The sequence below is a fragment of the Hippichthys cyanospilos genome, chromosome 16 (assembly GCF_059441005.1).
Source record: "Hippichthys cyanospilos isolate Australia breed blue-spotted pipefish chromosome 16, RoL_Hcya_1.0, whole genome shotgun sequence".
In the NCBI taxonomy this organism is placed as follows: domain Eukaryota; kingdom Metazoa; phylum Chordata; class Actinopteri; order Syngnathiformes; family Syngnathidae; genus Hippichthys; species Hippichthys cyanospilos.
In genome coordinates, this window is record NC_142384.1 from 11456565 (window position 1) to 11480541 (window position 23977).

The 23977-nt window shown below is 41.6% G+C and overlaps 1 long non-coding RNA gene across 3 annotated transcripts in view; it reads right to left on the minus strand.

Moving 5' to 3' along the window:
• The window catches only part of LOC148410572 (uncharacterized), a 153593-nt gene extending 130637 nt beyond the window's left edge, over window positions 1–22956 (minus strand). For all 3 annotated transcript variants that reach the window (XR_015868185.1, XR_015868186.1, XR_015868184.1), the window contains exons 1-2: window positions 22879–22956; window positions 16757–16888 (exon numbers count right to left, since the gene is read on the minus strand). This is a non-coding gene — a long non-coding RNA (uncharacterized LOC148410572). The remainder of the gene's footprint in view (window positions 1–16756; window positions 16889–22878) is intronic.
• Between the last annotated feature and the right edge of the window lie 1021 nt (window positions 22957–23977).

Below are 23977 nucleotides of genomic sequence, written 5' to 3' on the forward strand. Positions count from 1 at the left end.
GCTGTGCCAGTGAAATGAAAGCAGGCCTCTCTAATAACAGCGAATTTAATACTAGCACTGGTGTCTTAATGAGAGTGCCCTGTGTACGCTCAGGGCTCATATCTGTTGTGCCGCCGGGAGAGGAGGCGAGGAAGGAACGGGATGAACCGGGGGGAAATGTAGGCAAAATCTCCCATTAGCATCAAACTCCCAGGCCCACGCGCTCAAACTGGGAAGCAATCGTCAAACGCGCCATATCCAAGGCGGTGATCGGAATCCACAAAACGGACACGCGTAAACGAGGAGACATTTAGCAATTAGCGCGTGGGTCGTGTCGGGGACCTCCGGAAAACAAAGCGCGGCAATAATCTCCGCCTTAATAGACCGGGCGAGCTCCCCTGAGCGTTGGCGAAACCGAACGGGTGCGGCCCAGATTTGAATATTTAATAACGGCGAGTGATAGGGGGGGGAGCGGCGCTGGGGGAACGACAACAATGAAGGAGACGAGAAGGCTGAGCTCATTGAGTCGCTCCCTGTGGTATTAATGCATTTTAAATGATTTTCCTTTTTGACTGAATAGCCATGAATCCACTTTGAAAATAGCAAAACAACGAGGGTGCCCCGAAACTATAACGCGGCGTGTTTCGGAACAGATACGCAGACTTCATCAGGATGGCGAAACTCTCCCAGGAAGACTTGATGGAGACATTAATTCTCCGGCTGCTAAGGTAGAAAATTCTCCTCCTGCGGGACACGCGCGGCGCACTTTCATCTCAATCTCTTTCTCCGTCCGACACATCCATCATATTGTGCACTTACAAGGATCAAGCTAAGCCTCGCGCCGAGATTGGCTTTGCGTTTGTGTACACGAGCACCCACATACAAAATAGGCGGGCGCGTGGAGTCTGGGGGGGTTGCTATGGAAACAGATGCAATACTTTTCTAATTACATGAAAGTGTAACCTAAGCCGGGGTGTAATTATGCTGCTTTCGGGGCACCGCGGGGGGATCTTGTTGGGTCTGGATCAAAATAGAAGGTGCGCTTCAAAGGAATTTAGAGATTTTACGAACTTGACCAGGTTTTGACCATTTAAGAGAGGACTCGAAAATATGTGATCACAATTTCATTGCAAACTCTTCATTATTGTATTATAATGTAGAGCGGTGATTGTCTTAAAGCTGTCTTAAAGCTTCATTTTTCTCCAATTCTACGCAGCATTTAATGAAGACTTTCAAAAGGAGCATTTATTCAGCCATTTTCTGTAGGTTTGGTCCATGCTAGTGCTTTTCAATTATTTTTAGCAAAGCTCCCCAGGAAAGACAAAAGGTTTCAGGTGGCCCAACTTGCTGTGGTGACTCAAATTATTGATATAGAAAAAAAAAAAAAAAAGAAATCACATGAATATTTCTAAAATTGTCTACTCTTGAACCTTGAACAAATGATGTTTTCTGTTGACAGCAAGTGGCAAAACAAATTTTGACCAGAAACAAACAATTCCTTATATGGTATTACTGTGAAACTTGTGAAACTGTAACCGCCTTATTTGTAATCTTTGTAATAAAACAAAGAAAGCCGAGATCAACCTTGGAGCTTGCTTTCTCTTTTGCAAAAGATCGTTTTTTTGACTCAGTGTATTGTCTTTTCTCTTATTTTTTAATAACGCTCACAAAAGTTTTTAAATGTAAATGAAAATAAGTATACCTGGAATGAAAACTAAAACTTCAATTAATAAAGATAGAGTCAAGACCCAAGGTAGTCTCGGAGGCGCTAAAACAGCTGTGTGAAACGAAAGTTTAACACCCAAGATCACTTCTCCCTTTGTGTTGAGAAATTGTCACCATCTGCCAACAGTCTACAGACATGGCAATATCACCTTTGTCACTTCTATGTGAAATATCAATAATCGTGCTATTTTGGGGGAGGACCAAAACCTCTAAAAACCAGTACATCATATTGTTACTTCACACAGGAAGCCACCGTTTCGCAGATCCGGTCCGGGTCCATCTGACAGGCCTAATGGAGTTTGGCCCGTTTCCAAGGTTAGAGGACATCTCCTCCAGGCCCGTCTCTCTCCTGCCATCTGCTCTGTCCAGAAGGCCTTCGCCACCACTGGGCTGGAAGACGGAGCGCTTCGACCCGGCTCGATCTGGCCCCGTCGCACCCCCCGCAGAGCACGGAGGAGAAGACATCAAAGATCAGGCAGAGATTGAGAGTTTTGCATGGGGGAGCTGATGGAGGATCAAGAAGGACCAGAAGGGGTTGAACGGGTGGATGGTGGGTTAGAAAGGTTGACGGAGGGCAGGTGTGTGGGGGTTACCGGGGGCATCTGTTACCTCGGCAACTTTTGTAAAACCGTCTGCTCAAAATGAATAATCCGTTCGTATTTGGAGTCCAAGTTTTGCGGCAGGTGACCATGGAATGGGAAATTTGCTGTACTACAAAATGGTCATTTTATCTCTGACAATGAGCAAGACTGGAAAAAGTAAATGGCTTTGAAAAAAACGTGGACATGTATTTGCTCAAATTTTTCTCCTGTGACCCTACCAATTCCTATTTGGAATAAAAAAAACAGCAAAAAAAAAAAAAAAAAGGCCACTGCACTGGCCTTTACTGCATCTGCTCTCTCATGCGGGGACACTATAATTGTTGGGGTTCACGCCCCAGGACAGAGGGACAGCATAGATCCATAGGTCCAGTCAAGCTCTGGGTAAAGGGAAAAGGATTTGGGAAGGTCAAAGTGTGGCTGAAGGATGAAGAAAGGGGCTTAAGAGAGGATTTATGGTGAGGGGAGGGGGTAAATGAGATGAAGTACAGAAAGAGGTTTATAGCTTCTGCTTTCTGCCTCCGGACACTGAGATGACTATTTGAGTCCAAGACATGTAAGGAGTTAGAAGAAGTCAACTGAAAACATTTCTTTGGAAGTGACCCACAAAAGTTGAGATTTGCAGATGGCTTTCAATATTAATAGTGAAATAACTCAGTCATAAAATGATTCGTCAGCCTTAAGATCTGTTTCCACATGTTGCTCCTTTAGTCTAATTCCGTCCAAGTACGAGCAAGTCCTGGAATTAACTCCAAAATGTCTGTTTCAAATTGCTCATTTTCAGGCTTAGGTCAAATATCTTCAAAATATTCAAAGGTTTCCCCACCCCCTGCATCCTATCATGATGAACATGGTCAACAAATCTCTTGGTGAAACCGCATTTTTAAGGCCTCTCTACTCCGGACTTAGCAAAATGTATTTTGCATCGATTGACCCAACAAATAGATGAGGTGCGAGAGACAAAAAAAGCTTTCGCCATGACATGTGTATATTGATATATATATGTCATATATGTGGAAAAAAACCAAACAGAATATTATCATATAGATGTCTTTAGGCCGCAACTCTTAATATACATTTTGAATTTTTTGCAGCTTATGTATTGAAGGAATTCATTCGAAATAAAACAAATAAAAATGCCTGGTCCTTTAGACTCAAAAGAAATCTTCCTGTAAACCTGGCTCCTGATTGGAGTGGAACCTAAGAGTGAATCTATACACATTAGTCCTACCTGAACGCTATAAAGATTAGGAAAAAAAAGCCGCAACATTGTACACAAGAGTCGTGTCCGAGCTTCTTACAGACATCATGATTTCATCAGATCTGACTGAAACAAAGTGTTGTTTTCTTTGCCATGCTGTGTCATGTTGAGTCAACTTCCTGCCAGACCGAGTTCACAGATGACAGGTCAAGAGCGGCAGCGCCAGCCCAGCATGGTGGCTAATTTCCGTTTTTTTTGGTCTTATTTAGCATGTACCCCGCAACTCCCCTGCCGTGCTACAATTAGCACTTTAGCAGCGAGCTCTGGGGAACAGAGGGGAAGTGAGTGTGTACAAAAAGGGGGCATACGCCGGCCAGCCTGTGGTTATTACACAGCGTGTCCTATCAGACACTTGATTAGGGAATGCCTGCACACTTTAAGCTTGGAATAATATATCATGTAAAACTGTATTAAATACTCATATAAAAACGAATATATGCATGAATAAACAAACTACGGTAAGAAACGATGTTTTTCAGCTACTAAAGCAATTTAAGCAACATGAATGGGGGGAAAAAAATGTTGGATCTTAAAAAGTGGATGCCTCCGTGTCTTCAATCTGAGACCGTAACACATTCATCTGTCTTGTCACCCGGTGCCAGGATAGCGCAAAGTCCACCCCTGCACATCCTCATTCCCTCTCCTCTCTGACATAACAAACAGCTTATGCCGAAGAAGTGAATTTAAAGCGGGGCCGTGTTGCAAATCTCCGCACACGAGATGAGCAGAGAGAGACATCAATAAAGGCTGACGGAGTTTAAGAGCCAGACAACCTTTACAAAAAAAAAAAAAAAAAAAAAGGAGCGGCGGGCTTAATGTTCTGTCCGCGTGGCCCATAAAGTGGCGGTGATTTAGCCGAGGCCCGCGGCGAGAACAAACAGCGGCGCCGACATGCTGAGGCGCCACTTTGCTTTGCATGAGTCTGTCAGTCCGTCATCCAAAGTGTCAGAAATCGCAGCAATCCCGACCCGAGCGGGAGTGGGAGGTGTTTGCTGACGGCCGCGTCTTGCATCTCAAAGGTCATTTGGACAGTAAGCGTTGAATTTGGACTGGACTGGATTCCACTGCCGTTACCACACTTAAGTATTTATGTCTTCATCTAATCTCCGTTAAAAGATCATGAATAAAACAATAATACAACAAAGAATCAACTGTAGGGTTTAATTTTGTTACGAGTTCAAGTCCGATAACATACAATCCGATAGTGCTGATTTTGCTGAATCTTTCATATCAACCCGAGTGCCATGTTTGGACATGTTTCCATGGGACACTTTTCTGTGGAAAAAAATATGCATTAATAATGAAGTTATTTCTTTTTGATCACAGATTTCTTCTATGAGGCAAGAGGATAATGTTGATTATTTTTTGTGGACCAATACAAATAAAATTTGAAAGTCTCTACATTGAATAAATCAGACACTGATGGCATGTTATAAGTCTGTTTTATTTAACGCAAAAAATGCTTTGCACTGGTAAAGGGGTACTCGGCTTAAATGATATTTCACAGGGCGTACATCAATGAAAAACTGGTCAAGAGGAATACAGGGCCATTAGCCAACACACATTTTGATTAAAAAATGCCTTATCACCTTTAAAATTAAGTTTTAAGTTGCAGTAAATGAATGTAATTATCCAGTATATATAAGTAATTGCTTGCCTGACTGATTTTTGAGTCGGTGAGTAATTCATTTAAAAAAAAATTTAAAGCGCTCCTTGCAACCCCCCATTTTTCGGGATGCGGGAGTCAGACAAAAAAAAAAAGTTGAGACACCCGTGTCCTGTTTTAGCCTTTACTTCACGATAAATTCTTACTGTTCAGTATGAGAGATTCAATTGATTTTAAATGAAACCTGCACGTTGGTGTCATTATTCCAGGCACTCAACGCCTGACAGAATATTGTCTTAATTGGCAATATTTTATTAAGTATCCTCACACTATGCGGCAAAACAACCCATAGGAGAGTCGAGTCGGCTAATCGGTGAACTTTTTCAATTTGTTTCCCGTTTTTAATCGAAATCCAAAGGCCTCAAGCCATTGCTATTTGTTATTCACACTCTTAAGCCGTTTCAGAGTTTCTATTAAGCTGAAGCCAAATCAAACCGCAGCGAGTTGCGGCTGTAATAAGAAGTGAAAGGGAGCCGTGATAAGGAGTCTCAAAATTCACATGTAAAAATATGTAAATGCATGCAAAAGCAGACACTGACCTCCGCTCGCCACACACGCACAAAGCGATAAATATCCCAAAATGCAACTTTGCTACCTGCTGCAAACGCTCTTTCTCATTAATATGCAAATGTGAAGAATCAATCAAGCGAATTAATCCACAACACTCCCCCGATTACTGACAGGCATCAGATGGAAGGCGAAAACCCTCAAATCCAGTCAGACGAGTTTCTCTCCTTGGCGGGGGGGAATGTCCAAGTAAAAAGAAAAAAAAATATATCAAAAAACACTTTCCACACTTTAACTTGAAAAGAAATAGTCATTTTCACCTTTTTCTCTCGCCGCTGCTTAGCTCGCACCAAGTTGACAACTTAGCCACACTTTCCTCATGTGCTAATCGCTGCACAATTTGTTCACACTTAATCAAGCGGAGATAAAATTGAGGGGATAAAATAGCGCTGCTATCTCGACACTCTTCTTCAAAAAATGTACAGCTAATGAGTCAGGTAAAAAAAACAAAAAAAAAACACATAAGAAGATAAGAGCACAGTTACACCCCTTTATCTTGAAGTCTTACCACTTAAGAGTTGCAAGAAATTTAACCCTTAGGAAGTCCATAGATTTTTGCATGAATTAGCCATAGTGCAATCTAATTGAACAAAATAGACTAATCGAAATGGCTTAAAATAACACACACAAACATCCACTGTGCAAATGCTAATGACTTCTCCAAGAGCTAATTGCAGACAGAAGCATGGTTGTAACTTGCAATAGTTTTTTTTTTTTTTTAAATAAAGCTGTCAAAGTTACAATTACCAGCTGTCCTGCATAAGGTTTAATAAGACATAATGTGAGTGACAGTTTGGATTTGGGCCAGTATTTATGGAGAAAAATACTGGGAAGAAAAAAAAAAAAAAAAAAAAATCACACACAAATTTTGGAGCCAGACCTTTTCATAATGATGTCGGGGTATAACAAGACCTCGGTGTACACATCAAAGGATTAACAGTGTGCCACTTCTTCCAAAAGAAGGAAAACACCCAAGAGTACAAGCTAAGATCAAAGACTGAATGTTGTATTGGTCTTACTATGAAAGCTGTATACACATATACACACACACACACACACACACACACACACACACACACACACACATATATACATATATATATATATATATATATATATATATATATTACTCAAACGTACTATACTGTAAATTATTGTACTATTGTTCTGCCCCTTTTTGCCCTCGTTTCGTCATCTAAACTTTGTTCTTGCACCGCAACTTTTGTTTTGAAGGGCCACCCAAACAGAAAGAGCACGGCAGCCATTTTCTCGTCATTCTGTTATGCTGGCTTGCCTGCGGCCAGCAAGAATAGCAGCGGGGAGGCACAGGTATTTCCAAACTTTTAACTAGTATTGTACAAACGATACAAGATAAGATTGAAACCTAAAAGCGCAAAATCCCAACTTCTCAATGTCACTGCAGCCATTTTTCCCATTTCAGGATTCCATTCCGAGCTATCACATGAAAAGTTCTGGCCCAGGCTTGAGGCCGAGGTCATGGCCTTCCACTGTTACTAAAAGCGGCGTTGGTCATCTCTGCCAAGCAAATGGAATTAGCAAAGCCATCTGTTTTTGGTACGATGCGCCAGTCTTGAACCCCTGCTAATTATGTTATAATGTCCCATTCATTGGCAGTGATCTCTTTAATATTCCCCCGGCAAACACTACATGAGGGGGGGGGGCTACAATAAAAGCAGGTGGCTGGAGAGCAAACGCGCGGAAACCCAAACCTCAAACCCACGCAGGCGTCCGCTCTCGGCCGTAATGAAATAACAGTGGGCTGGAAGTGTATATCTCCAGCGAAGTGGGAAATATGCTTGGGAGGCTGAGCCATGTTGCCAGGCGACCGCTGCTTGGAATGGCCCGTGCGTCTGCAGTGACGGACAGATGGAAGGAGGAAGGACGCGCCCAAGCCAAGAGGCTGGAGATGCTGTGTGTTACGTGTGTGTTTGGAAGCGTTTGCGGCCGGGCTTGGTCGCTGCAACTATGACAGCGGTGTTTGCCGCAAAGTGCTTGTGCCAATAATCCCGTCGAGTTCCCTGTTACTATAAGCGATTTTTAAAAAACGAATTAATCACAAGTAATGACATTTTTCTACAATATTCTATGAAACTTATAGCCAGTCGAGGCAAAAGCTCAGAATTAGTATATATTAGTTAAAAGAAAATGATTTTGTTTCAAGGACTGTTGGGCTTCTTTGCAAACAATGTATGGGCATCATTTTTAATATTATTATTACTGAATTGTCTCATTTGATAAAATGACCTTGTTAGTTTTTTGAAGAGCCGTAGAGGCCAGGATCTACCAGAGTATACCAGACCCAAGATGCAGACTGTGTAAAGAAGCCCCTGAAACAGTCCACCACATAGGGTGTAAGATGCTAGCTGGATCAGCGGACATGGAGAGGCACAACCAAATGCTTGGAATAGTATACAGGAACATCTGCAACCGGTATGGAATAGAAGTACCTAACTCCCAATGGTCTATTCCACAGAAAGTGGCTGAAAACAACAGGGCCAAGGTGCTGTTGGACTTCATCCTCCAGACTGACAAACAGGTCCTGGCTAACCAACCAGACATAGTGGAGGTGGACAAAGGACAGAGGAGAGTAGGGGTTGATACGAAGAACGAACATGACAAACATGAGAAGTATCAAGGTTTGAGAGAAGCTGGTTGCGTGGTCCCCGTGGTAATGGGGCGCACTTGGGGAAGTAACCCCCAAGCTGGGTGAGTGGCTCCAGCGAAACCCAGATAAACTTTCAGCCAACACATTTGACTTGTGGTTGGCACACCTGCCTCAAAGTCCTTGAATGAGCTCCTAAGTTTGAATCTTGCTCCAGGAAAATCTACTTTAAGATTTTTTTCTATCCCTGCACAGCTGCACACGGAAGGATATTAATTTTCATAGGAGGATTCTTGAGATTTAAGGACGTGGGTTCTTCATCCATTTAGCATCAAGAGGGACGGCGTAGGTGAACATATTACGGCTGCCATTGCGGGCTCTTATATTGTTGTTTTATTATCTCCCGCTTCCATTTGGACTTGGAAGATGATTAAAAGTCTTCCAGCTTTCAGAGCATAAACCCTTAACGGATAATACATCTGACATATGAAAGAATTGGCCCTGCGTGATTGCATTCGTGCTCATTTTTTTTTTTTTTTTTTTTTTCATTTTGAGAGGCTCCGGCTTTAAAGCAAAGTGGAATTAATTTGTTGCGTGCGCATGCGAGGCAGCTGAGCGTCACTTGACCGGCCCAACATGCATAGCGAATACAGAGCGGCGGGCCCGCTCAATATGCCGTCCTTCATCCTTCATTTCTCCCTGCTTTCCATTCACTAGTGGTATATATTTCACGGCTGCACTTTCGCCTTACCTTCCTTCGCTTTCTCATCATCCTGCTTTCTTATTTACAGCGAGGGCCAGCGGGAGAGGCCAGAAAAGGCCACCTTCTTACAAAATGCTTCGAGTTTAATATCCTCCGCTCGCGAGCCGCAAACCAGCATTCGGCACTTAATCGCTGGCTCCGTGTGTAAATAGCACGGGCCCAGTCTCATCTTTAATTTATTACCAAGCCCGCAGAACCCCTTGGTGTGGAACAGTATTGGTTGGGCTTGAAGGCCAGCAGATGCTTTCTTGTCACAAAATGCAACAAAGGGGACTTGCCGACATTAGGTCAAAAAAATATTATATCCCAGAGTTGCACATTAGGCATGGGCCGATATTAGATTCTGAGTTTTATATCCATGAGCAAAAACATCATGGTATCATATCATGGTATCATCATGATATTTAGAAATCTCTAATAAGTTTAATTAATACAAATGAATGAATGGATAATTATAAACATGAGCTTTCTCGTTGTTTGTTAATTGTTCCTAGCAAGTCGCAGTGCCACCTTATTATCCATGTGTGTCAAGAAGGTAAAAACAAAAATAAAATTGCGATTGCTAAGAAGTGGCTTGCTGAGTCAACTCTGCAAGCACTAGAGATAGCGTATCACTAGTCTTATGGCCGTATTGCACTGCATTTGCAAAAATGTCCACAGTGAGGTATACTAGACTTAAAAAAAAAAAAACTGAAGTAATATATATTTTCAAAATAACTACAAAAATCACCACCTGTAACCTTTAAAATTATACATAACGTAAGTTTGACTAACATGAGCATGAATGTGCTGAATGAATGTTTTTGATAAAAAATGACCACTTGCTTTTTTGAAGTTGCATTTTGAGAGCCGTCTATTACTGTAATTCTCCGGTGCAAGTCGAGTTATTTCTCCTAATTTTCAAACCCCATAATATTAATTCAAATGCTAAATAAGTACTATCATGTCATTTACAGGAATTAAAATGATTCTATATAGCTCTAATTTATTTATATGTCACCTGACATTGATATCCCCACAACGTACGTAGTCACATTTTCTGTCTCTCTGGAGACTAAAACTTTTAAAAGTGTCTGGATGTCGATAAACTCTGAGTGTATGTGGTTATTTTTGTCATGTTTATCATACGCTTTCAAAGACAATTGGCGACTGATGACCAGTGCTTCAAATCACAGTATGAATTTTCTTTTGGACACGCGCCATCACCACGAGTGTTTCACAAGTGTCTTTCACCAAGTCCTTCATTATAATCAACCACAGACTCCGCCACCGTCGCCACTTCCACTGTTGCTTGTTTTATCATGCGCCTCACGTCATCAGCCTGTAACGGATTCCCACTGGAGCAGTGAGGCGCAACTCCACGGCGACCGCCAGCGTTCAACCTACTTTCTCGCTTTACGGCACTTAGTGGATTATACGTACTGGTTAGTAATAAAACATGTTTTAAAAAAGATGGAATCAATAATATAACACCCAACTTGCTGTTTCAATATACACTGCTAACATGATCCAAAGTACAAAGCAAGAGAACCTTTCTTGGGAATTTTTTTTGGACTTCATACAAAATGTTGGGCACAATGATTTTCAGGTCACCAGTTGCTAGGCAGAACAAACAAACCCAAGACAGGGAAAGAAAAAAAAAAAAAAAACCGCCTCAAAACATAGGACCAAGTAACAAAACGTTCTAATCTAATGCAAACTAAAAATAACTCAAATAATTCTCACGTCACTGTAATATGCTTGTAATCTTGACAAATCCCTTACCTATTTTTTTAGTTTTTGGGTGCCTAATTTAGTTGGCTTGAACGAAAATACTATAGATGTTTATTAGAGTATTTACTTTGTTGCATTAATTTTCTTGCTGAATCACTTTGTTTGGCTTTCATTTTTACCTGGCGAAAGGTGAACAAGAGCCTTAAATGTTCAGGGAAACGGTTCACTAATTAGTGCTAGAGAGATATTTTTATTTACCCCCTATGGAGACATAACTGCACCTCCACGGCCTCCACCTTCTACCCCCTGGTGGGGCGGCTGCAACAGAGAGAAAAATAAAAAATAAATCAGAGAAAGTTGAAGACAATCCTCACGAGGTGCGAAATTGGAGAATAAACAAAAGACGGAAAGGGGAAAGAGAGGAATGCGGGAAAACACAGGAAGTAAAAACAAAACAAGCGCCGTGGTGTCACATTGAGCTTTTGATAGATTTTTTTTTTTGTTTGTTTCTCCTCACTGTGTATGTGTTGTGTGTACGTGTGTGTCTGCGTGTGACACGCTCAATAAAGAAGATGTGCAATCTGGCTGGGCTTAGGTGTGATGAGAATTCCCGATGACTTTTGAGGAAGGCTTCGGGAAAAGAAGGATGCATGGCGGCTAACTGCGATTTCATGGAGTCACTGGCTTAAGCGAGGGGACTGGCTGTCCTCACTGTGGCCTTTTGCCGCCTGTGTATGTGTGTGTGCGTGTTCTCCATTGATGAGAATGGGTCGGGCAAAGCTTGCTGAAGGGCGAGCCACCTCATACATCTCGTTCCAAATCCTGCACACGGTGGCGAAATGAGGGATTTGGTGGCCCACTCCCACCATGCCTTAAATGTAAGCCACCATCACACGCATTGAAATTTCTCTACGCTTGCTGGCGGGCTTGACCGTCAGTTTGACCCCGTGGAATCATCGAGAGACCTTGTGCGCCACCATCCACTCTTGCGCCACTGACCGGTTTGGACGGACTGGCATAGAAAAATATCAAATCAATGTATTTAATACAGTTTGCAACACCGTCGTCGTGCGCACCTTTCTCTCTCGTGAGCTTACTCTCGTCTACGATAGTGTGACTGAGTTGAACATTTTAAAGTTAAACATTAGAGTTTTGGAGGCACTAAAGTTCACCGAACGCCACAAAACTATTCAGTCGCATCTTACAGTGTGCGTGATTCTGCAACTGAGTTGTTAGGATTTGCTTACTGTCCGCAACTCGATGGGCTCCGATTCCAAAGTGTCAAATTGCAGGTGTATTATGAAAATATGCAGTAGCACAGATGACCAACAAAAATGCCAGTGAATAGCAGATGGATGGATGGATGGTGGGATGGATGGGTCCATGGATGGATTAAAATGAACTGTAGCAAGAAACAGAAGCATCAAAATTAGCAGCCAAGACTTGTCGTCCAAACAGCAGGAAGGCGGTTGCCAAAGATGAAAAGTGTGAAGTAGAGGAGTCTGATTAATCAGGGACGGCTAAAGCCTAATTCAACCCCCAATCAATTAGCTCAAGGCCCATTATCTCGTCAACACACCACCTGGAGAGCGCCGGAGCCACTCGCTAGGTGCGGACAGTTGCGGGATGCTCCACATACTCTATTGTGCACATTCAGATGGAAATATATGCCTATAAGGAAGGTTCATATTCAAATGTGTGTGTAGGTGGAAGGAATGAAGAGCCTTCGGGCTTCCCTTTACATTTACAAGCAGACTACGGATTAAAGCGGCGGTGCAACCCAATTACACCTCGCCAGACCCGCGCCGCCGTCAAAAGAGTAAGAAATAAGACAGCAGAATGAAGATGAAGGAGGCTTGAGGGAGCTCAGCCGCTGAGAAAAGGCTGCCGCCGACAGACGGAGAAAGGACGGCGAAGGAGAGATCGTCTCGGAGGTGCGAGGGTGCGCAGGGTGGCGGTGGGAGGGGTGAGGTGCTTGCACGGATGGATGCGACGTAAACGAAGGTGTTAAGAACAGAAAGCGAGCAGGGGGAAATTGGATTTATCAGAGGCGAGAGGAATGCAATGTCAGACACCTCCCGGGGGGGAAAAGGCAGAGACGCTTCGGTGACGACGTGCCGCGACTCCGAGGGGCGCTACTGCGCGGAAACCTTGGTGCGAGAGGGAAAGAAAGCACGCCAAGGTCGAGGCCGACAAGTCAAGAAAACACTTCGGTTTACTAATAGAGGGCAACCTACAGCATTGTTTGCCTCTAATTGCTCAGTGTTGCCAACACGCCGGCGACAATAACTCAGGCGAGTGTTTTCTCACTCGCGCAATGTTGACACAATCCCACCAAGACGAGTGGATTTCATTACATTTTCATGGCGGCTCCTTGAAAACGTCAAACTTTGATGTTTAGAGCATAGGCATAAATGCTTCACAGTTAGACATCGCACGTCTGTTTTGGATACTTGAATTTCTTGTGAATCAGTGAAACTGGTGTCAGGGACATTCGTTTTGCCCTCTAGAGGGCGCTACAGACAGAATTTATACAAAATGGCCAAGATCTTGTTCATTTTTCGCATAAATCAAGTGACTGTTTTGTCTTCTCTGAATAAATATGTCGGCACAACTTGATAGCAGGGCTGTAGTCATGGTCACTTTTATCGAGTCCAAGTCAAAAAGGGCCACGTGCAAGTCAAGTTTGAGCCAAAATGGTTCCGTCAAAGACAAGTGCGGGTCCACAAGTTTGAAGTCTCAGTCCAAGTCCAGATGAGATCAAGAGTTAATTGATTGGTAATATCAAATTTTATAACCCTGCTGTTGGCTTCAAAACAATTAAACTAGACGAATAGATGAAAATATTATTTCAATCCGAGATGTTTCCAGGTCAAATGATGAAGATTTAAAGTCACAGTTACAGTCCGTGTGGAGTCAAGTCCAACTCTGGACTCGCCTATAACAGTCTTGATTGATAGGCCATTTTCTTTCTAGATTTTGAGATGTTTGAGTCAAAAAACTACAAGCAAAAGTGCAGGTCCACGAGGTATGAGTCCAAGTCCAAGTTCAGATGAGCACACGATTTAACAGCAGTTCTTGAGGCTTGGTAATACCAAATTTTATAACTGGGCCATTTGCTGGAAGGAATAAAGATAATTCAGCTTGGACAAGTCAATAAAAAATATTTTGCTAGTCCAATGGCCGAGTACGAGACAATTCAGTCAAATGATGAGGAGTCAGAGTCAAGTCAGAGACAAATGTTAAACTTTGTAGAGTCCAGATTCTAGAATGACTCTGGAATTGCCTACAACAGCCCTGATTGATGTCAGGGCCAATTTTTAAACAAAAGCTTAAAAATTAAATGGTCAACTTCTTGTCCAATTTTTAGCATGAATCCCTGTGACATTTTAGTGTATTCTGTCAGAGTTCGCACGCCTACACAACCTCATATGGATATCAGGGCTGTTGTAAATTCCAGCTTGATCGAATCCAAGTCAAGTTTAAGTCACAAAAGTCCGAGTCAAAGTCAAGTCGGGATCCACGAGATTTATAAGTGCTTCAGGTACCGCAAACATTGAAAAAAACGGTTTTACAAAATCATGACTATTTCTGGCTAATCATCCAAACATTTTCTGTACAGGCACAGCAATGGACATCACGATACTTTTGATGGTTCAGTCCAACATGAAGTAAATATTCTATGAGGCCAACCGGGTCAAAGACTAAATAAATAAGGCATGCACTTTTGCTCGGTCTCAGCTAACCGCTACTCCAAAGTCCAGAGGGTGAATTTTAATCGGGCGAGGACGTGCATAGTGCTTAATGAGGCTTTCATTCACCGCGATGTTTAGAGCGGCTTGGGGCATTGTCAATGCAGATAAATTCTGCTTGGATCCAAACGTTGAAGGTCTTTCAAATAAGGGTAAAACATCGACAATTGTTCTTTTTTTTTTTTTTTGCAAGCAGGTTACGGTTCACACGGCCGTTCATTAGCCGAATGCGCTCGTAAGTTGTTAGGAATAAAAATCAGCCGATAAAAAGAACTTCAATCGGAAAAAAAAAAAATCACTTGTTCACATCATTGAGAACTGCTGTGGCAGGGAAAGATCAAGTTGTCACAATACCATGCTTCTGGGAGGAACTTCACCATAAAGAAGTTCCTTGCCTGTTTGCGTCACACTTGCTATAGTGCACTTTATTTTGAAGCAATTTTGAAGCATTTCCTGCTGGCTTCTTGGAACATTTCCTGTTTTACAAAAATAGAGAAGATTGGCAGCGAGCAGGCTAATCGCCAGTCCTTTTTGTTTCCTCCCTTTTTCAGAAGTGACCTTTTCACATCACCTGGAATCCAGCATCCTCATTCCCCTCCTCCTCACGTCTGTTAATGAGCAACGTCCCAACGCGAGTCCATCACAGAGACTCATTACAGGAAGGCCCGACAGGCTGCGTTTTAATAAACAGAGCAAGACGGCGAGCAACACGTAAACATGCTCAACCTTGAGAAGGCCAAATTATTTTGGCCTAAATAAATCAAGAGTTCACAGAGCGTAACCTCCAAGCTGGAAAAATAACGACGGATTAAAAAAACAGCATGGTCCAAAATTCGTTCGGTATTATCAGGACGTTTTCATTGTGTTTTATGCATAGACTTTTCCCTGTTTATTTCCCAAGTACTCCGACAAATTCTAAAAATAAAATATGAAACGAATTAAATAAACTTGTGTTCTAAAAGTAAGAGTATGCTTTAATTTCTGGTCAGATATGTAAATTGTGCTCTCTCATAGATTTCATTTTCTTCTCCAAGGATGACTTTTTGCTAAAGATCAAAAGTTTTTTTTCATGAATTATGACATCTTGTTAAATTACTATTACTGTTGTAATGTTGCAACAATACAATGATTTGAAGTTTCAATGCCTCATTTTTTTTTTTGACACAACTGAATGTTAATGACTATCTGATGACGCCATGTAGCTCCTCCCATTTAACTCCTGGACGTCCTCTCCTTCCCGCCCGTCATTTGCGTAAACATCCTCCTTACCCTTACATGGGTAGCCATCTTTGGACCCGTCCAATTTGTTTGAAATGGAGGTCTTCTAAAATGCTTTGCTGATCATCTTACTTGGGATATTATCCCAAGCTTTCTTTACCTAAGTGACAACTGTCATTAGATCAGAGCGTGGAACACAAAGGATTGAAGGAGACAAGCCGTCTTTTCCTTTTCATTATGCGTCAAAGTCCGCCGAAAAAAAATTATTCACACAGCCGCGTTGACAGTTAGGCAGCTTGGGGTTGAAAATGAAGAAAAAAAAAAAACTCGACTTGTACTCTGAGAAATACGGTATATATTTACGTGATTGCATAATAGATAACAGTGCGTGCACCCGGCCCATGCGCGCGGTGTCCTGTGGTCGCACGGTGCGCAATAAGTCGCGCTTCATTAAAGCTAAATTTCACCCGCACCGCGTTTACAAGCGCGGACTCGGGTTGAACCGCCGGGGAAATACAATTCCATTCCATTTGGAGGTTATCTTAATATACGAGCTTGTCTCTGCCACACTGCACGGCAGTTACGAGGCGGCCAAACACCCGCAGCATGGCAATATCACTCGGGCGCCTTTGCAGCACACAAAGCAATTAGCAGACTGACTGTGTGTGCATGTGCATGCGTATGTGAGTCTTTTCCCTCCACTAATATCAGCATCCAATGTTATTAGCACACAGTTCACTGTGGATTACTGTTTGTTTGTTTGTGCCTCGCTCTCCTAATCGCCTTGACAATCCTCAAGCAAAGGGATGAAGGGCCACAAAATGGCGTCATCCAGCAGCTTCCGTATCGCCTCGAAATCAGTCGGGATTTTTTCAAAACCTACGACTCACTCGCTTGTGACGAATGGAGTCCGATCGGGACCGATCTCTCCGCGTAGGCTCGCTATCTGTCGCCGCCTCTTTGACGCCCGATCGCTCTTCACGCCGCTATCCATCCGCCCCCGGGGCCCGAGCACCCTTCACCTGTCAAAGACGAGAGGATGACTGGGGTGAGCGTGACGGATGTGTGGGCCACGTATCAGTAATAGTCTCTCACTCCGAGGATGACAAATAGACTTGAAATTGCAACATTTAGTAAGTCTTGAGAGCTGGGATAATCGCTACAATGTGTGGAAAGGGACATTGGAACGCAAGTAAAAGAATCAACAAAGTACGTACAACTGTCTTGTCCGTACATACTTTAAGGAGCATTATTTGTTCAGTGAATAAGGCAACTTAGTTTGCCTGTGTAATGTTATCGTCACTCCTGCGTTTACTTAACCCTTAACCAAAACATTTTAATCATCTTGCCCAATTGAAATGCTACTAATCCATTCTATTGACATTGTGCTTTTACTGTTGTGTGCCTTGGCCACAAGGGAGGCAGTATATTACAGACATGAAACGCATAGATTTGAATATTTCTATTTTTGTATGTCTACATGTGTTGCTACATTGTTTGTGTTAAAATACCCCATCTTTAAAAAAGAACCCTACTGTGGCCTTTCCTGTAAAGTATCATGCTTTTAATATGCTCATATTGTCTTTGAGCATTGAACTGTCAGTCTACAACTGTTGCTGCACCATTTGTATTCAAATAACCCGCTTTGAGACTGAACCTTCCCATGACATTTTAAAAATCCAAAGTATTATAAGACAAAGTATTTAAAGTAACGTGCTTTCAGACAATTTTTTGGTTGTATTTCTTGCAGTACGACCAATCAGGGTCATAAAGTCTCCTGGTTAATTGACCACACGCTTGACCACACTTGATTCAAAGAATTTGACCTTGTACACCACTACACATTCTATTAGCAGTGAAGCAGGAGTCTTTGGCCTTTATCAACAGAAAAATGCTAACCCTATCCAAAAAGAGTGTGACATAGCCTTCAACCTTTTTGAATCTCATCAGTTCATTCTTCTTAATTATGTTTTAACAACAAAGAGACAAAGCCTACTCATTTGTGTCCACTGTAGTGGACATTAGTTTTGTTTTTTTTTGTCAATGTTTTTCGACTTATTTGAGCTACACTAGTGTGCTCGGTAGAGATATTCAGCCCTTTCCAATGATGCCTCATGTGTTTGGGCAGGATGGCTATAAATGATGTTTTGCTGAGATGAAAATGGACACAACATTGGACACAAACGAATTGGCTGGGTCTAAGGAAGATTAAAAAAAAAAAAAAAAACTTGTATTTGACGTAATTCTTTATAATGCAGACAAATACCGATGAAAATCATTTTTGGTGCAAGAAAAAAAAGGTTAAAGTCTATAAATAATGGGATAAATGAAGATGAGCATTATTTTGCAACTGACTAAAAAAAAAAAAAAAAAAAATCAAAACTGAGATTTTGACACCCCCCCCCCCCCCCCCCCCCCCAAAAAAAAAGCCCTTCTTTCTCCTTCTCTTCCTTCTCCATGAGACAGGGGGCTCGTCACGCCGCCAGCCCAGTGCCTCAAGTGAATGATGGGGGAGGTGAGGGAAGGAGGAGGGAAGCAGCGACAGGCTTGTACAGCATGCAAAACAAGGCCAGTGCGCGCATACACACACACACACGCGTGCGCGCACAAATGTCTACACAAAGACTCACGCGTCGTCAAATTCACATTCTGTCTAGTGTGTGAGGAAGGTCAGACAGAGAGACAATTTGACTAAAGTTAACAAAGCATTGGACCAGTTACAATGCTGCATCATCCATAATATACTGTACAATGTGGTCTTATATAATATTGAATAGGAATCACAGAATAACTGATATTTCAATATTTTTCACCTAATATTTATCATCATGCACTCATGGAGTGATAACCATTATTTTGGGAAATGTTATCCATCGCACATCAAAATCAACTAAGGGTATTAAACACAGTCGTATTAAATGTATTTTCTTAAAATTTTACAAATAAGGGCAGTTTATAATTAATAAATTGGGAATCATACCATGATATTTCATAGTGGTGCATATATTTTTTCAGGCTTACTATAGAGCGCAGTGGTGGAGTGAGGGCCTTCCTTGAACATGATCAAAAGTACTGAACTGCATTTAAAACTTCATAAAAATGTATTTAATAGCACGTGCCTTGATTGCTCGGTTTACACTTGTTTGCGGGTTAGCATTATCACTTTAATTTGTCCGATCGGATTTGAGCTTCTGTGTTGCCGGTGTGAAACTTCCAAGGCTCTTGGACTTATGGCTTATGGCTTGGCTTATTTATGTTATTTTTTTTATTTTATTTTGGAGTTTCAACCAAACGTCAGCACCTCTGCGTTCCCTACAATATCCAAACAATACTGACAGTACTGCACATTGATGTGGAGATACATCCCATACAATTTAAACCTAACGCACAAAGAGACATCTTTGGAAAGGTCCATCTGCGCTCTCCACCAAGGCTTGCTCATTGCGACCAGCTGGCCGAGCCGCTATTGACTTGACATGCACGATAACACTAAACAAAACGCGCAGCAACAAATCGGATGGCGTGTGATTCATCACTGTCACACGGTCGTGTGACATCATTGACAAAAGTATTGAGCATTCTGCTGGCAATATAGCAAGAAAAAAACTGCAGTTGCTTTTGCGAACTTCTTTTTGGAAGACATTTAAAATGAGCGCAATTGTAATTCACTTACTTGCTGCGGTTATTGCAGTGGAACTGATTGTCATTCTGTACTGCAAGATTCGGTATCGACCCCATACAAAGTAAACGCAAGGGCTGGTGTCATCAATACTAATATTTTATATGCTATGAATTTTGTGCATTTTATTACCATTTCTTTTAATTATTAGCTTGTCTTTTTTTTTAACCTTTGCATTATTCTTTTTCAAATGATCTAAAGATCAAAGCATTTCACATGACGGAGAAAGCATCCAAACAAGACATTAGGGAGCTGAAATTTCACACAGACAACATGAAATTTCAACATTAGTTGTCCCACTACCCCTGTACTATCCCCTGGATAAAATACTGCTATATTGATGTGGAAGAAATTGACCGAAAAATACTGCACAAGGGTTAAATAAACATAATTCATCATTAACAAAGAAAAATATTGAAAAATTGTCTTACAAAAACTGTAAAATTTCTCTCATATGATCACACAAGAGTCATTTTTCTCCAAATCACCCCGAAGCCTATCAATATGCATAACAAATGAATCTAGCTTTTGAAAGAGAGCTTTCTAAGCTTTGGGAAAAAAAGCAAAAAGAACTGACTCCACATAAATAACCGCCTCTTAGACTATTTGATGAAAGCGCATATCAATACCAATACGAAATCAATATTTGCATGGATCCGCCAGTAACTACTCCGCCGCTTTTGCATAGTGCATTATTTGAGTAACTTGCTGATGCGTCAGCCTTGCAGCGGTGGTCTTTTCAGCATCCGCCAAGCGACCCCCGAGGCGCCATCCTGACGCCCTCGGGTGCTGGACTGCGCGCGGGCAAGCTGGCCTTTAGTGACATTTGTCGTGTTTATCCAGTGTAAGCAAACAACAGTGCTTGTGTATGTGCGTGCCTTTTGACCTCCATTCAGCGGGAGGAATGAGGAAAAGCAGGCTTCTTGGAAAGAGCCTCCTTCAAGGCCAAACATGGCTTCGTATGAAGAGGTCTGGAATTTTTCCGAACATGCAACGAACCCCAGCCTCGCTGTGGTTGCTATTCACAAAATTCCCTATTCTTTTTTTTTTTCTTCTTCTCCTCACACATAATCTTAATCCTCTAAGAAAACTACTGCAGATTTACTGAAGCTTTTCTCCATTGGCAGAGAACAGGAGGAAGTGTAATGAAACCCTCTCAAAATCCAAACTCAAAACACACCTGGATCATTCCAGAATTGGAGGACAATTTTTGCACGTTATATTCTCGGCATATACATTTTTTTCATGGCGCGTAGCTGACATATAATATTCAGCCAATTGAGTTCTGTAGTGATAACTATGACCTATGGATGGCAGTGTTGTCATACACATAGCACATATATTACCTACATACAATTCAAAGTAAGGAATGGAAATGAATCTTTCATATGATAGCACCCATGTTTACATAAAAATAGCACAGTATTCTGTCGGCCTTGAAGGATGAGTGAAAATACAAAATATGTATACTGGCACTCTAGTGGTTCTGTTAACGCTTGGCACTGAAAGCGTTCATCCTTGTGCAGTATTTCGATCATTTTTTTTGGTCATTTTCTTCCACATCATTCGCCAAACATTTTCGCCAAGGGATGCCACAGTCCTGGTAGTGTGATAACTTAAATGGACTTGCCATGTTGACTTGCCTGTTGTCACCATCTGGGTGAAATTTCAGCTCCCTAGTCTCTTCTTTCAATGCTTTCTCTGAAGTAAAAATCAAAAGGATTGGACAAAATACCGCAACAAGGTTAAACTAGTTTGGGCTTATCAATTAGGGTGTAATTATTTGGCGGGGGGGGGGGGGGGCAATTTCCTGCTATTTGCGACAGTGCTCATTCCCTCTCCCCCACTTACAGTATTCGTCCTCCAACAATGATTGTCTTTGTTGATCTCGTCGATCGTCTGGATGACGCGTTCGCCGGGGCCGCCGATTCCCCCGTGGCCAATTTCGCCGCCGCAAATTAAACTGTCATAACGGCCATAACGACAATTAATGAGCGGGATCAGGCGCTGGAATCTGCATGGGCGAGCACCTTCGGGCTCTCAAGCAGAGAACGGGAGCGTGTGATTTTGATGATCAATCCAGCCTTTTTCTAACGCAGCGTGACTGCGGTGAGCGCAGCCGCCGCACGGCAACAAAGACGCGTACGTTAGGTTCAAAGACATTACGTTTTCTTTGATGTTTACAAAACGATTGCGCAGTCGGGAGACTGAAATCGTATTCTTTGTTGACAAAAAAATGTAGTTAGGTTCATGGGAAATGTAAAATTGGGTTAGAGTTATAACTTGTGCATATTTGTTTGAGCAAAGACTCACTCCACACAACACTGCATTTATCTTTGATTAGATTCTTTTAGTGTCTTTGATTTCAACAAAAAAAAGTACTTTAGGTTTGTGAAAGATTCAATTTGTATTACATGTTTGGTCAATGATATCTTGGGAAAAAGTTTGGTCAATAAAAATTGTCAGCTTATGAAACACATGCACTGCAAAAAAGTCATTTTTTTAAGAAAGTAAAGGCTTACAATAAGACATTTTTTTCATCTAAAAAGGAAAATATCTCGCGTGGCAAAAAGTTCTTATGTAGCATTTTCTTATAAAGATTTCTTTGCTCAAAACCTTTATATTTTTTCTCATAAGATAAAAAAGAATGATCGTCAGCTTAAGAACATTAAATTATTATTGTTTTAATAAAATCATGAGAATGATTTTTGGGTTTGTTTAAAACTACAGTTTTGCCATTTATTTAGTTTTTTTTTTTTTTACTTCCAATTATGACTAATTTAGTAAAATGGACCTCGTAAGCGTGAATTTTCAGGAAAACTGAGTTTTCACGTTGACATTATACAGTTTGTATGTATCCACTAACTCAAAGGCTGTGGGCTCCATTGTTTATTTTTCCGGCACTTTTGCAGTGTGTTGAAATGAAGATTTCATTTAATTTCCCCCCCAAAATCCTTAGTTTTCTTGAAAACACAACCTTGTCTTTGATGTTGGCAAAAGCGTGGCCATTGATTTTAGCCTGCCCCTAAAAGATGAAAACGGTCCTTTTCCTTCTAGTTAAGCCGTACGACACCAGCGCCGACAGTAACAAGTTGCACGTTAACCGGAATGGTGATTAACGCGAGGTGTACTGTACTGCTAAATGGTCCGATAGAACACGGCGAAGAAGCGCTCTGATCTAGGGATTTAATTAAATTTCCTCAGGAGACAAAAATGGCTCCCACTGAAAATTAATGACTTCCTTTTATGGCACAGCGTGCGTGTGTGGGAGAAGAAGTTTGCCCAAGTGAGTCCTTGTGAAGACGAATGATATCAGTGCGTGTCATAACTCACCACTGGATGAAGTCCACTTTGTGCGAGTGACAACTTTTGGTAGGAAGTGGCATCTGCGTAAGTTCCGAGTCTCATGACTTTTTAAGCCACTCCAAAGCCGCTGCGGAAAAGAAAAAGAATTAACTTACTGAAGTTGAAGCAAGTCACGTGATATCATTTCTTGATATCTACATTATAAGCACCGTTGTCTCTGTTTGTTATTTATTGCTATTTTTTCCTATTTATTGCTCAATTATGGAATGTTGTCTGCTGCTCAGGGAAGTAAAAATAATAAGAATTTCATTCTATGGCACAATATGACAATAAATCTCTTGATTTAAGTTATAGCAAAGCTCAACACTGCCATATTCACCTGTAAATGCGACCGACTTTACAGTGTGCGCCGGTGAAAATTTCATTTACTCGCACAGCAGGAGAACATGTTTTAATTAGTGTTCCGTGTCGGTGTGACAACATTCATTGATTTATCGATTTGATGCACACCTTGAAAAAAAAAGTACCGAGGATAGAAAATGTAACAACTTGACGTCACAGGCCCAAGGCGTGCTAAGAAAGCAAATTATAAAATAAACACACCAGATAACGCATGGACGTCAACGTGATATCAGAAGTAGACTTTTATTTTGGGTGACCTTTGCGGCCGTGGAGCGGCTATCTTGATGGTCCTCGCGGCTCAGATTTCATTGCCATCACATCACAGAGCTAACAACATTAACACGCTGCCATTAAAATTCATATTTAATCGCTGGTTAACCCTTTACTGGGCACAGCGGCCACTTTCGACCCACAGTCTAAACAGGCAAAATGGCCGAAAGCCTTCAGAACAGTCATTGCTTAAATTCTAACGTAGTCCTAAATTTCTCTAAAATCCTGAAAATTCTTGCCTGTTTAGGACTTAAAAATAGAAAAACTTTTGCCTACTAAAGGCCGTTTTTGCCTGTTTAGACCATTCATCCATCCATTTTTTGGCAACTTTGAAAAGTTAGTTGCCTAAAGACATTCCAATATAGTTAAGAGCTGAGGTTTAGATATTTAATTCTGACGCCAATGTAAATGAATATCGCCTCCAAATTTCAGATATTGACATTCCTGCCTACGA